Raw genomic sequence first — 14874 nt, forward strand, 5'->3', positions numbered from 1 at the left:
GCACTGCAGGGGGGAACCAAAATAGTTACCCGATTCATGTTTGCCCAGGCGTTGCAGAAGTGGTTGTGGTATGCACCAGACAGGGCAGGAGGGATTGGACGCCAGCACCGGGAAATGTGTCACTAAATGCTATTAAATTGTAATAAAAAAGCATTTATATGTGCTTTAAAGTCATCGGGTGTAGTCTTTTCTTGCCTACTCTAAAAGATTTTCATCACTTTTTCACATCCTGGCTGTAGATAAAGCAGGGTTTTTAGGCCTGGATATTCAGCTTATTACAGTTGAAATTGAATTAAAACCACCTTGATTCATAGTTGAGTAGAAATGTCCACTTTGTTTCAATATTCCTGATAATTGAATTACCATTGAAATTCTGTTGTTCTATGTTTAGAATTTCAGTGTTGTTTCAATATTAAAAAATGGTGCAACATAATGTAGAATCAACATCAGATTTCAATGTTGATTCAATGACTTATTGTTGGAAAAATAAATAATGGTGAAATATAGATTCAAGAACTGCTTGCTGTCTGGATTCTGCACTGAAGAGGTTTTTCTTTAGCACTAGCCTCCAGTTAGTAGCATGCCCTGTTTGCCAGCCAAACAGGGGGGAAAAAAACACATGAAACAGCCATGCAACATCAGATGCAAAAAGTATTCACAGTCAATGGGCATGTCCCAGGAGGCCTGGTTTAACATCACTTGTAAAAGGACCATATCCAAGAACTTTTTATGGAAATTAGACTTTTATCCCCCTATTTTTTTCACTTCCATAAAGTATACTATTGTTGTGGAATTCCAAAATTGATTTTGAACAAATTCAATTGCAACTGTACCCAATCAAATTGGACCAAATTCTAGTATATTTAATAGATGTACAATGAACTGGATCTTACTGTATATGCAGTGAGATTTGAATCAGATTGTCTGGCAAAGAAGAGATTCAACCCCTCTATTGTTTCCTAAATCAAATTATTGCGAGCAAAGCTTCTGTGCTATTATGTAAGTATTCAAACTATGAGGGCATTAAGGACTTAGCAATCATTAACTTTCGCTTGTGGGAAAGTAAACAACAATTTCAAATCGACTGCTCCAAGTCCAAACACTAATGGTTGATTTACAGTAGCAAGGCAAAACATTTAGTCATTGATAACCTTGGTTTGTTAATATTTACAGTCGCTATCTTTGTTTGCGTCCTTTGCAAACAGCCTGATTTTTCAGCCTTTCATTATTGACACAGAACTAACATATAAGCAGTAGAAATGCCATGCATAACTGAGTGAAGCTAACTGATGTTGCTTGTGGACTGCAGAGGAGGATCGTCAATCAATACCTGTATCGATACCAGCGTTGTGATTCAGCTGAGGGGGGGTGTCTTTCACTACTTGACGAGATGCTTTTCCTCAGGGTCAAATTGGTGACCTTTCTTTTTATGCATGCTTAATGGTTTGGCATTTTCTTGTTCCCTGCTTGTAAAGATTGAAAACCACTGCATTAGATCATTTGATGCTTGTGTGCAAAGAGATGTTTCTTCACAGCAGGTCAGCCGGTTACATTTAAATCTTTTCTGTCACAATGCCACTGACTGTTTCATTATTTAGTTCAAGTAGCTGGATCCTGTCCATGTGTGGCCTCATGTTCTTATAATTATTATATGTATGATGGAACATAATTGGTTTCTAAATCAAAATGAGCTTTTTGATTGTAAGTGTGACACAGGTTACACCACAAGAGGTTGTTACATTGCATCCTGTGTACTGGTAAATACCACCGCTCTTGTTTTAATTGCTTTGGAAGAGAACACCAGCACAATAACAGAAATGTAAATGGAGGCATTCTTGCATCTGACAAACAGGAACAACAATCATTAGGAAAACTGGAAGGCTGAATAACTTCAGAATATTAGGAATGAACATTTCTGATGAGCTCTCTCAACCTTCCAGACCAATGCCAGCAAAAATAAAAAATAGGAAAAGAAAGGACCATAAATGGTTTCAACATGATTGGTTTGGATGGGCAAATTTTAGAGGCCCACATCAAAAAAGCTGCACAGAGGAATGAATACAAACAATTATTCAGATGAGGATGAAATTATTAGCTGCCCTATGAAAACTTCTGCTTTTCCCAACTGCTGTTAAAAAGAGCAAGTAATTTTTACCACAGCTTTTCCAAACATCCTGGTTTTATTTTGGATCCTTATATTATTTAACTTTGCACACACAAACATTATTATTTCACAAAAGTGAAAAAACTACCAGGGTCAAAATGATTAGCCCCCTTTAGAACTGACCTTTTAGTTGAGCCGTAGCACAAACCACTGTTGGGTAATGATGTGCTTTAGCTTAGTAATGCTCAAAGCTTGTAAAATCAAGTTAAAACTTAAAGGAGTATCTTCCAATTAATGCACAGTATTAAAACTCCAGTCAAAGTTTGAGCTGTCAGTTAAGAAAGCAGCATGGCAAAAATGGAAGAAATCAGTTTAGACTTTAGAAAAAGAATTGTTGACGCTCACAAAGCAGGAGAAGAATACACACTTATCAGGGTTTTAAGTGTCAAGAACTGGAGCCAGAAGTATCATCAAGAAATTCAAAGAGAGCCACATAGTACAGAAGAAAACCTGGCAAAAGGAAGAGCAATATTTCAAAAGCTCTGGAAAAAAAAGTAGTGAGATGTGTGTAGTCTCAAAGAAGACAATCACTAGAGCCCTGCACTGGAATGGACTGCGAGGTTGCAGACTAAGAAAAACTGATTATGCTAACTGGAAGCATGTCCGTTGGTCAGATGGCACAGAGCTGTGGAGTATTATACCATGGAGATGCTTCAGTGCATCTGGATTTGGGAATCTCATTAAGATGGAAGGAATCATGAAGAAAGCAGTCAGCAGCAAAACTGGATCTTGGTCGTCGCTTTGTCTTCCAACATGGCAGTGACCCAAAATGTACGTGGCTCCTGGTGATCTCCAGAACCTTATTGACTAGCCTGCATAAAGCCCTGACTTGAAGAATCTGTGGGGTGAGCTGAAGACCAAGGTTCATGCTAACCTTGCAAGATACGCCCGTTTCCATGTTTCTCACTGGTGAATCCATCTTGCAAAGCTCCTGTCTGAAGTATGGGCCTGGTTAGAAAGTGACAGGACCAAATAGTGTAGCGGGGCAGTACTTTTGTGCGTGGCAGAGTCGTGACATAAGCAAGCAGCAACAAAAGGCTGGTGCAATAATGGCAGAAGACATTAGCATGGATGCTGCTAAAGCACCAGTTTTATCAGAACTTGACAATATTTCTTCGTTAAAAGAAGGACAAAGAAAAGCATTGAGTTGTTTTCTTTTCATGTACTGACATGTCTACAGTCGCTATGGTTCATGTTATGCAGTTCTCTATGGAGTTTACTCCTTCGGGGGCGCAGACGCAGCTTGGTAGCAACTACGTCACGTGTTTTGTTGCTCTGATTGGCCAGTAAAGATGTGACAGACAGAACGTTCATCCAATTACCCTCTGTTTTTTTTTTTTTTTTAAAGGCTCGGCCTTTCCCAAACGCCGCTATGAGTGGTTTACCAGATGGATGTTTGAAACAAATCCATCTGGTGTGCCAGGATAGGTCCATGGCAGAAGACCATCAAATCTGGAGATTGGCCAAAGAAGAACAGGCTAGGATTCCTCAGGAGATGCGTCTGAGACTTACAGCTACAACAAATGGCTGCAGGCTGTTATCCAGAAAAAAGCCATCGTGGCTAGAAGGTTGAGCTCCTTCGCCTCAAAGACGTTCTAGAGACAAATTTCTCATTAAAAAGCTAGTGTGGGTAATGTCAGAGATATGGGAGATAATTCTGCCCTTTCAAAAAGAGAGAGAACAAATGTTTGCTGATTTGTGTATTTGAAATTCATTTCTAAGATTTGAAGTAATGCAGCCTGCTTCTAAGAAACTTGATGTCCTGATTAATGATAAGTTTCCTCAAGGGAGCACAGGTACTGCTCTAAAGGATGGCATTTAAAAGGCCAAGCTTTAAGCCAGCAGCTGTCAAATGCTTGTATTATTGTTTTATCTTTTAAGCTGTTTATCTGCTCTGAATTAACACACAAGTGAAGCTCTATCAGTAGTTGACATTTTCCAGTTCCTACTGTAGCAGCATCACCCTTTAGCTTATCAGATGTTTGACTCATGACCGTTTCCTGAGTGATGACTTTAAGACGGCCAAGTGTGGTTAAAAATCATCCTTTGTGAGTTTTGTACCATAATAGCTGAATTCATCCGTCTGTCTATCCCTCTAGACTATACAAGAGTTCAGTCTTCCTCCTTCACCCACCTTTCTTCTCTCAAATCGCTCTGTTTCCATGGTTACCAGAGACTTTAAGAAGCAGGTAAAAGTTGAATATACACTCTGAGTCTCTTCACTGTTTGGATTCACCAGTTTGGAGTGCCAGGCGTAAAACCCTGGATTGTCTGCTGAAATGATCCTCGGGGTGCACACAGAGCACCCTTTCTAATGTGTTTTGCAGTTCACAACGATAACACAGTTAGGTTTGGTTTTTCTGTCGCTCTCCTTTGCCCTGCTTTTATTCAGCTGGCTTGTTTTGCGGGATAATAAAAAGGTTTCTTTTACAAGCACTGCAGCATTATATCAGATTAGTGTGGCCACGTTGTGTTTACAGGTGATTCACAAGCTGGCAGCGCAACAGCAGCTGCAAACAATAGACACGATTTGCATGAATGGATTGACTAGTATTGTAACCACATCAAAAGGTGTAAAGTCTCTGAGGATCAGTAATTATTAGTATTATCATTGTTTTTATGACAATCTGAAGTATCCCACTGCTGAAGGAAATAAAGAAAGGAAGATCTGACCCAGCTCACTGAGAAATGTTGCAGTGGAAAAATCTGCACGAAAAACTAGCTTACTTTTATTTTATTTCTTCTAATATGTAAATCATATCAAGTTCCATTCTTAAAACACACTTAAAAGGATCTACCTTCTTTGTTCATGCACTTTTTGAGGTATGGATAATATTTCCATGAGATTACCTTAAAAGATTCATTATTATCCGTCACTGAAATACCAGCAAAGCCTGCTAAATACTATCTTTATTCCATCTATTAACACTTTGCCCTTTCTTTCAGTCTATAATGAGTAATAAACCTTTAAGGATGTGGAGACAGTGACAAAGAGAAATAGTGAGAAGTTGTTAATGGTGAGATCAGAATGAAATCAAGTCTTTTTATTACACTTTTTCAAACAGTGCTCCTGTGATGATAATATTGAAAATGACATGATATGTGATACCATGCAATACAATACCATTCCACACTATTCCATATAATGAAACACATGATGAAATACATTATGATACAATATGATACATTGTGGTATGATACATTGTAATATAGTATGGTACACTATATCAGGGGTGTCAAACTCAAGGCCTGGGGGCAAAATCTGGTCCTTGGTACAGTTATCCCCAGACTGCAAGGTCCTATCATATTTTTATTATAACAGGCCCACTGGTATGAGTTCTGCAGATTTACTCCAGTACAAAAATGTAAGCAAAACCTTGTTGATTTAAAATATCCTTGTTAAGTCTTACAAACATGAGAAAGTGAAGAGTAAAAATAATTATATAAAAAAAATCCGGAAAATGAGAAAAGAAAATGATTTGTGTTTTTATTTCAGATTTTCAATTTTGCATTGCAGAATTCCAACTTAAACTTGTTATTTTGACTTATTGCTGTATATTTTGACCTTTAAGATTCATAATTTGGATTTTTTAACTAATAATTTTACCTTTTAGATTCACAGTTTTAAATAATAAGTCATGTTTTGACATTTAAAACTCCTAACCTTGACTTTTAATCCTGTATTTTGAACCATTATCCTGATGTGGCAGGTAGACAAAAAGTTAATTTCCAACCTTGTTATTTATATATGAATATAAATAAATAACAAATTAATAAATAACAAACAAATAGATAGACGGACGGACAGGCAGACAGACAGACAGAATGTTGTGTGGAAGAGTTTAGGAACAACAGCAGCTCAGCCACGAAGCTAAAGCATGGTCAACACCTGCCAGGTCTCCAAACCTCTGCTAATTCCAGTTGAAAAGTTTCTGAACTTCCACTGACGTTAATGTAAGCACAGAACATGCAGAGTTTCATGGAATGGCTTTCCACACCCGAGCAGCTGCATGCAAGTCCAGTGCCAAGTTTTGGAGAACACTACCTGTCTGACTGCATTGTGCCAACTGTGAGGTTTGGTGTAGAGGGGGTTTTTCTGGGTTAAGGCAAGGCCTCTTACCTCCAGTGAAGGGCAAACTCAAGGCTTCAGCATACCAAGAGATTTTGGATGATGCTATGCTTCAAATTTTGTGGGGAAGGCCCTTTTCTATTCCAAGATGAATGTGCCCAAGTGCACAAAGCAAGGACTATAAAGACAGGGGTTGATGAGTTCCGTGTGAGTTGCTCACATAGACCCCTGACCTCAACCCCATCAAGCACCTTTGGGATGAACCGGAACTGAGATTGTGAGCAAGACCTTCACTTCCAAATGCTCTACAGCACAACAAAGTCAGCCAAATAAAGGTTTACAAGAGTCTTGAGGCTTACTGATATTTTTTGTGTAGCTGAAAAAACAACTTCAGATAGAGAGCGTGTGATATTACACAGTGTGATTGACTGCACAATGGTGTGATGACATAGTGGATGTGATTGGCTGTGTCAGAGTTTATGGAAGTGTTTTTTACAGCTGTGTTGGAGATTGTCTGCCGCTTTTTCCTTTTTAAACTTTCCTTCATGCATCACCACTTAAGAGACTGAAGATTAGATCTTGTGTATTTCACAGTTTGACTGGTTGGCAGAGCCATCAACGTCACTAAACTCTGCCATTTCGGTATTGCAGAAATCCCTTCCTGCACCCATCTGCAGTTTTCCTCATCATCTGCAAACAACCTCCAGAGATGCATCAGACCTGCATGCTATGTTTCCTTTTGTTGTACTGAAATGATTATTGCTGTCCAGACCTCTAACAGTTATACCAATTGTTCACACATTTTAGCCACTGAGGCTCCTCAATAGGCTTCTTTCTTCAGCTATGATTAAGTTTGTGTCTGAACTATTAGATTTGAGTTTGATTCACTGGTTTTCAGCCAGAAGCTTCTTGTTATTGGCAAGTATCCTGTGATTTGACAGGACAGCAGTGTGGTATTGGAACAACTCTCCTTCAAGCAGCCTCTGAAATATGATTTGCTACATCACAGAGCAGCAGCCGGTATAATATTTTGACAGATTGCAGGGAGGTTTAAACAACAGTTGCTAATTCCCAAGAGGTGCAAAGGAAACACAACACCTGCAAGCATTGGGCCCCATGCGTTTCATTGTTTCTACTTTGTCTCTCTTTAGTAATACTTTAGTATTTTCTCACCTGTTGAGTCATTTATATGTTGTATTTTACACTATTTACTATGAGTATAGATTACTCTGATAGTGGGCATGGTGTTCTTTCATGCAAGTTTCTCCAATGCTAAGCTTTAAACATTACATTTTTTGTGCTTGCTCGTATGCTGAGTTGTATCCTCAATCTCAAGTCTCATATCTATCTTTTTCCATCTTGGGCTCATTTAAAATGCATGCAAATATTTTTTATTTCATCTCTTTTACAAGGAAGAGTTATTCTTCAATAGCCAAGGTGGATGGACTTACTAAGTCATCTCAATTTAATCCTGTTTATGAGGAAGTTTTAAAACAACAGTGGACTTACGGACTCTCAGTTAATGGCATAAACAACAGGAGAGTCAAGCCCAGACACAAGCAAGGCATTTACAATCAGATTATAAGCAAGGAGAGGCACATCTCAAAATAAATAATTCACTGCAGCATCCATATAAAATCCTCTCATGGCCTTCACAAACACACATTTCCCCTCTTGCAGATCCAAGCACACCGAGTGTTGGCAGAGTACAAGGTTGTGCTGATACAGACCAGATACCTTTGTCAACTCACCTCAGCAGGATGTAATGATATTGATGACAGCGAGTCATCATGCAGGACATGTATCACAGCAGGAAATGTCTGAGGTGAAACATGTCCCCTCTCTGCTCATCAATTCTTTAGCAACCTGCTGTCACCTCTCTCTTCGGGGTACAGCGGTGGATCTCCTACGCTTGCTCTTTTTTGCATCCGCACTATCCATCTCACAGTCATCGCAGTAAGGTGACTCAGAGTCAAAATAAATGAAATAACTCACACATGTGCCTCTGGATGTTATTGGAGAGGCCTTAAGGAACAGAAGACAACAGAGCTTGAAATGAATTTGTGAATGTTTTTATATTTTAGGTAATTAGGTAATAAAGGAGGAACAATTCTGAAGTGTAGTTACAGTATATGGACAAAAGTATTCAGCAACCTGCCCATTACACCAACAGGGACAGTTATGACATTGCATTCAGATGCATGGACTTTAACATGGTGTTGGGTGTCTTTTTGCAGCTATAACAGTATCCACTCCTTTTGAAAGGCTTTCGGTTTTCAGTGGGAATTTGTACACATTCATTCTGTAGAGCATTTCTGAGGTCAGGCACTGATGTTGAGCGAGAAGGCCTGGCATATGGTCTTTGTTCCAATTCACCCCAAAGGTGCTTGATGGGGCTGGGGTCTGGCTATGTGCAGGCCAGTCAGGCTCTTTCACACCAAACTTTAGCAGTGTCTTTATATTCCTTGCTCTGTGCACTGGGGCACAGTCATGTTGGAACAGAAAAGAGCCTTCCCCAAACTGTCGCCACAAAGCAACTGCACATATTGTCCTTCACTGGAGGTAAGGGGCCTAAACCAAACCTGAAAAACTGTGGTATTGTGTTGAAGGCGTCAGGCCTGCACAAAGATTTGGCTGGACCCCTGCCAAACCCAGAGAATGGGCCCCAGTAGTGATTTATTGATGATATCAATGCATGTGTGTTAAATCAGTAGCATTATTGTTAGTGTCCTGGCTAACAGTTACCTCTGAGTCTGATGTTAGAACTGTTTGTTTTTCCACTTTTAAACCCCTTTAAACCACTTTGTCCTGCCCATTTTTGCTACAGTTATTTGCCACTTTTCATCAGTTTTGAATATTTTTGCCCATTTTATCCTCTTTTCAACCATATTTGCCACATTTAACCATTTTTGACATGTTTTAACTCCTTCTCATCACTTTTTTCTATTTATATTATATTTTTGACACTTCAAACATAGTCCTGCCACTTTTAACAACTTTGCTTCTTCTAAAATACCATTTCACCACATTTTCCACCAATTTCTTCCACTTTTTAATCCTTTCCACCACATTTTCTGCCTAGTTTTTCAATTTTCATCCTCTTGCTTCTGTTGATGACTCTTTGGCACAATTTTTGCCAATTTTGACCACATATCACTATTTGTCAAGCCCATTTTACCATCTTAAACCACTTTTTTAACCACTTTTTGTCTGCTTTTGCCACTTTTAACCCATTTCTTCTACTTACAACACCACATTTCACCACCCCTTACAGCCCCATTTTTTCCACCTTTTTTCCAATTTGAATGCTGTTATTCAAAAAGTGTTTACATTAAATATGAAATATGGTCATCACAGCTTAACTTTACATTGGACAATTATTTTGCTGACCTCCCCCCTTTATCCCCTTATGAGTGGCTTTGAATGCAGCCACCACCACTTGCAAAGGCTGCAGTAGCCATAAACTGGCTGCAGTGTCCAGTAATGGGCCTTATCTCCTTGCTCTACTACCAAGATGTAAACAAACACAAAAACAGCAAGCCGTGTCAGGTTAAACTGGCATACAACTTAACTAGAGCAATGCATAACCTTAACCTACAGGGAGGGTCCTAGCACTGCTACTGTAAGCCACACTTGTTACCCATGATTGGGTATTGTGATTCCATATTTATCTTGCTGAGAATGTTTCCTGAGTGATTTCTTTCTGTAGGACTAGCTGAATTTTGTGTCAGTCAACTTGAAATTGCGTAGAAACATCCATTCTTTCAGTAGGGGCCGTGTCAGTGTCTATGTTTGGTCCACTGCAGTTGCAGGCTGAGTTTCAGCAGGTAACAAAGTGAACAAACTTGTGCTTTTGGTAAAGTACTGAGGCCAAAATGAAAGGTCTACGTCACGATCAAGACAAATGCAATATCTGCTGCTCATTTGATTTATTGAATAAAGGCTACAACAGGTGAGCAGTTACACTCCAGAAGAAAATTGTGGACCTACTGTTAAAAAAATGCTTTTATTGATAACAAGCAGTTGAATCCATTATTCCCACTCAAATTAACAAGCTACATGAAGTTAACTTGAGTTGCAAATTGCAAAGTTGAGTGGAATAAACTTCAGTAAATTGCTTGCTAAGAGTTTATGCATTTTTAAGTAGATCCACAGTTTTTTTGTAGTGTAGCTAATTAGCTATGTCGCCTGGATGTTGATGTTGAGAGTGCCTCTTCCTCCTCTGAAGGTTTTTTGGTTGTTTGTTCTACAGACTACGGGATGAGACAAGACATGTGTTCATGTTTGTCAGTAAGTTAAGGGCCAGGCTTTAGCAGGTGAGCTAGTGTGGGCTGTTGAAAGTCTGTTTCTCTTGAGTCTTGTAGCAGGATGCTGTTTGGTTCAGTGTGGCTGTCTGTTCTATCTGATACCTTAAAAAACGTTTTAAAAGCTTGATGCTTTATTTCTTTTTGGTTTGAAGTTAGGTTCTGCTTTGTTGTGCAGCGATGTCTACTGTAGTGTCACAGACAAAAGCTCCCTGGTTTGGCTTCAGTTGGAGGGGGGGCTTTTTTGTGTGAAGCTTGTATGTTCTCCCATTGAAATGAGTGGGTTTCTCTCTGTGTACTCCAGCTTCCTCCCAGCACATCTTGCCTAATGACATCTTGAATCGGCTCCAGCTAGAGCTGAATACGCTGTATAGATAATAGGTGGATAAGTGGTTTAGTATTTATTAGTCTCAGGAGAACAACAGTGTTATGACATGGTGAGTTTGCGTTATATACTCTGCACTGTATAAATTAAACTAAATTAGGATGGCTTATATTTGAGGCTTTAAAACAAACAAATGGGGAAAACAATTTGTTTGTACTATTGACGAGGGTAATGCTTTCTTAGGTTGGATGCTTGCTTCTATCAGGAAGCCTCTGTCTGGGTATAAAGTTTACTCTGTTATATGACATGCAGATGAAGCTGAGTGGAATAAAATAACACTGATGCAGTGTGTACAGTGAATACACAGCATGGACTGTAATGTGAATGTTATCAAGGATGATCCACCTCTGCTTCCTCTTACTTTGATTGGATGTGAGACATCAAGATTTTGAAATTCTTATATTTACAGTAATAATAATAACTTTATTTGTATAGCATTTTTAAAAACGTGCGTTTACAAAGTGCTTTGACATGTGCAGAAGCAAGCAGAAGAACAAGCAACAAACCCAAACTAAAGACAAGAAGACAGAATGTGACATGCAGACAACATCAGCAGAATCCAAACACTTACAGAAACTAAGCAAATATATGGATGAGATAATAATTCATCAACATCAATATACATAAAAACCTAGATGTCATGTGAAGCCATGCAACTAAGACATCACAGACATCAATCAGAGTGCAGACATGAAACTATACTACACAACTAAGACATCATGAACATCATCAGGATGCAGGCAAGACACAGACATCAAGTACCATAAAACGACAGGAACCCAGGCTATGCAGGAACCCAGCTACACAGGCTGAGACCAAGAGGACCAAAATTAAAAACGTGAGAAATTAAAAGAGAAACAAGGAGTAAAAACAAAACAGGAGATAAACGAGAAAAGGCAATAAAAATGTAAATAAGAAGGAAGAAACATATAGTAAAGCAAGGAAAAACAAGCTCTAAAACTGTAAAAGCAGTAAAAGTGAAAAATATTATGACAGAGGTAAACAAAAGGGATGCAATAAAACGAGAAAGACAGTAACGGTTAAAAACAGCCAAGGGGCAAGGAAATCAAATGAGGTTGACAGGGAGTAAAGGTGAGATTAAGATGAAATTAAACTAAAATAGGTAAGAATCTGTGAGAAGATAAAAACCAAATAAGAAGAAGACAACATCACATAAAAGCAAGTCTATAAAAATGAGTTTTAAGAAGTGATTTAGAAGAAGTCAATGATTCTGCATGCCTTATCTCCTCGGGCAGGTCGTTCCAAAGTTGAGGGGCTCTGATGGAGACGGCCCTGTCACCTTTAGATTTGAGTCTCGACTTTGGAACGACCAGGAAGCCCGCGCCCGAGGATCTAAGGCTGCGGGTTGGCTCATAGGGGGTTAAAAGTTCTTGTATATAGATTGGAACCAGACGCTTCAGAGCTTTAGAAGTATTTAATGAGATCTTAAAATCAATTCTAAAACTAACAGGAAGCCAGTGTAAAGATGCTAAAAGGGGGGTGATGTGATGTCGTCTGTTAAAACCAGTGCTTTCTATTTAAGCAAAAGAAAGAAGGTTAAGAAAAGTAGATGTGTACATGTGCATACAAAATCTATGGGTAGGACAAAAATTCCCCTTAGGGCTTGAAAAGGATCCCAACTAATACTATTATTAAAATTCTGTCACATATTTTAAAGAATGAAACCATTGATTATTTCTATATGCTGTAGTCTAGTTCATTTAAATTCTGCTGTGAGCTACAAAAACACCTATCCTCTGGAATCTTGGCTTAAAATAATAAAAAAGGTACAGTATACCAGATCTGGATTCATCATAAAAACAACACCAGTTTGCATGGGGATCAGGCATGCACAGCCCTTTTCAAGTCCAGCCACAAAATCTCTATTGGACTGAGGCCTGAGCTTTGACACAGCCACTCCAGAACATTCAACTTGTTGTCTTTAAACCATTTCTGTGTAGCTTTTACTGTATGCTTTGGGCCATTGTCTTGCTGGAAAATAAATGTGTCTCTCTTTGTCACTAAAGCTTTGGCTGGTGAAGAACCAGGGCAACAATTGTTGTATACAGAGTCTCCCATCCCAGCTGCTGAAGCTTTTAACTCCTTCAGAGTAGTCATAGGTGTCATGGTGGCCTCTCTCACTGGTCCCCTTGCATGGTCACTCAGTTTGTGAGGACGAGCTGATGTCGGCAGAGTCACACATGTGCCATAATCCTTCCATTTTCTTGATGATGGATTTAACTGAACTCTGGGGGATGTTCAGTGTCTTTGAAATTGTTTTGTATCCATCCCTTGACGTGTACTTTTCAATAACATTTTCTCTGAGTTGCTTGGACGTTTTTTGTCTTCATGGTGCAATGGTAGCCAGAAATACTAATTAACCAGTGACTGGACCTTCCAGACACAGGTGTCTGTACACTATAATCTCATTATATTATATTTATACTATAATTTAGACGCATTCACTGCACTCAGGTGATCTCTATTACACTAATTGTGAGGATATTAGCACCACAGGGCTGGAGCTCTATTGAATTTGGTTAGTAATTTCAAAGGGGACGAGTACTTATACAATTACTTATTTTACCTTACATATTTTAATTTAATTGACATTACTTTGTAGAAATCTGTTTGCACTTTGCCATTAAAGAGGGGTTTTTTTTGTAACTTTTTGTCAAGAAAGCCAAATTATATTGACCATGGTTGTTTTTTATAGGCGTGTGCATTAGCATTACAGTGCATTATAGTAGTCCATATGTTTATTATACATGATTTGAAACACCAGAGAAACAAGAGAGAGTAAAATTGGCTGAGTGCCAACAGCTTATAGAGTCATCAGAAAAGCCTGAACAGGTGAGCTGAATCTTCCTAACCACCTGACTCCGCCCACCAGCCTCCTACAGACAGAAGCCCACTTACAGAGGGTCGTCAAACCCTCATACACCAGGAAGAGGTCTGTGTGCAGCTGTAAAGGTTGATTCACTCCCAGAGAAACCAACCTGCTGTTGCTGTGTCGTCTGCTGCGTCTTAGGAAAACAGACCAAAAAGATGGTGTTTTTCTCTAATTTCAGCTGAAAAGTAAATACCGGCTGCACCTGCTATATGTTTTTTTATTGACGGTGCTGCCTCCCCACCTGCTCCTCGGCTTTGCTTACTTCACATGAGGAATGACATCTTAAAAAGGAAAAGACGTGAGTTAAAGTAAAAAATGTGATGGATTTTTTCTAGCTGTGCAGAGATTCAGCATTCAGATCATATTTGAATATGTTGTTTGGCCTCCTGTAGTTCTCTGTGGTAGGAAATGCTGTTCATGTTGTTGGATTACAACCTAATACAACTCACGTATTCTTTTATTTATTCAACCTAATTGTATCATTAGCTGTATTACTATCTGACAGGTTAAAAATTCAGAAACATTCCTCTCTCCCTCACTTGCTCTGTGTGTGTCTGCGCTCCCCCGCTGTGCTGCCGAGAGTCTCGCTGTTCAGCTGAACCTGCTGGTGAATTAGCAGCTCCACAGCCTGGCAGGTGCCTCATTAGAAATATATTAGAGGTGTTATCAGTAACCAAACACTCCCTGTTTAAAAGTCTATAGCTGTGTGTGTATGTGTGAGACAGTGAAAGCACAAGTGTGTTTTTTCCATGTGTGTGAGGGGTTTTAATTGGAGCAGAGTTAATTCAGCGCATCAGAAAGTAAATGCGTTGATTTATTTTTGGTATGAAGAGCCTCTCAGGCAGCTGTGTGCATGTTTGTGTGTTGTTTCTGTGTACTTATGAGATGTGATTTTTTTTAACAAGTGTCCTGAAAGTTTCCTGAGTCACTCAGTGATGCACCATGTTTTTTCATGTGGGTAATAATAGCTCAAATTATTCAGCTGAAGGGAAAAATTGTTCTGGTGTGTTTTGGGTGATATTTCCTGGTTGCTGCAGAGCCTGAAAGTCTGAAAAAAAA

The 14874-nt window shown here is 39.1% G+C and overlaps 1 protein-coding gene across 2 annotated transcripts in view; it reads left to right on the plus strand.

Moving 5' to 3' along the window:
* cadm2a (cell adhesion molecule 2a) overlaps positions 1-14874 on the plus strand; it is a 393887-nt gene that overhangs the window by 88273 nt on the left and 290740 nt on the right. The gene's annotated exons all lie outside the window — the stretch shown is intronic.

This window comes from Cheilinus undulatus, linkage group 12 (assembly GCF_018320785.1).
Source record: "Cheilinus undulatus linkage group 12, ASM1832078v1, whole genome shotgun sequence".
NCBI classification, from domain to species: domain Eukaryota; kingdom Metazoa; phylum Chordata; class Actinopteri; order Labriformes; family Labridae; genus Cheilinus; species Cheilinus undulatus.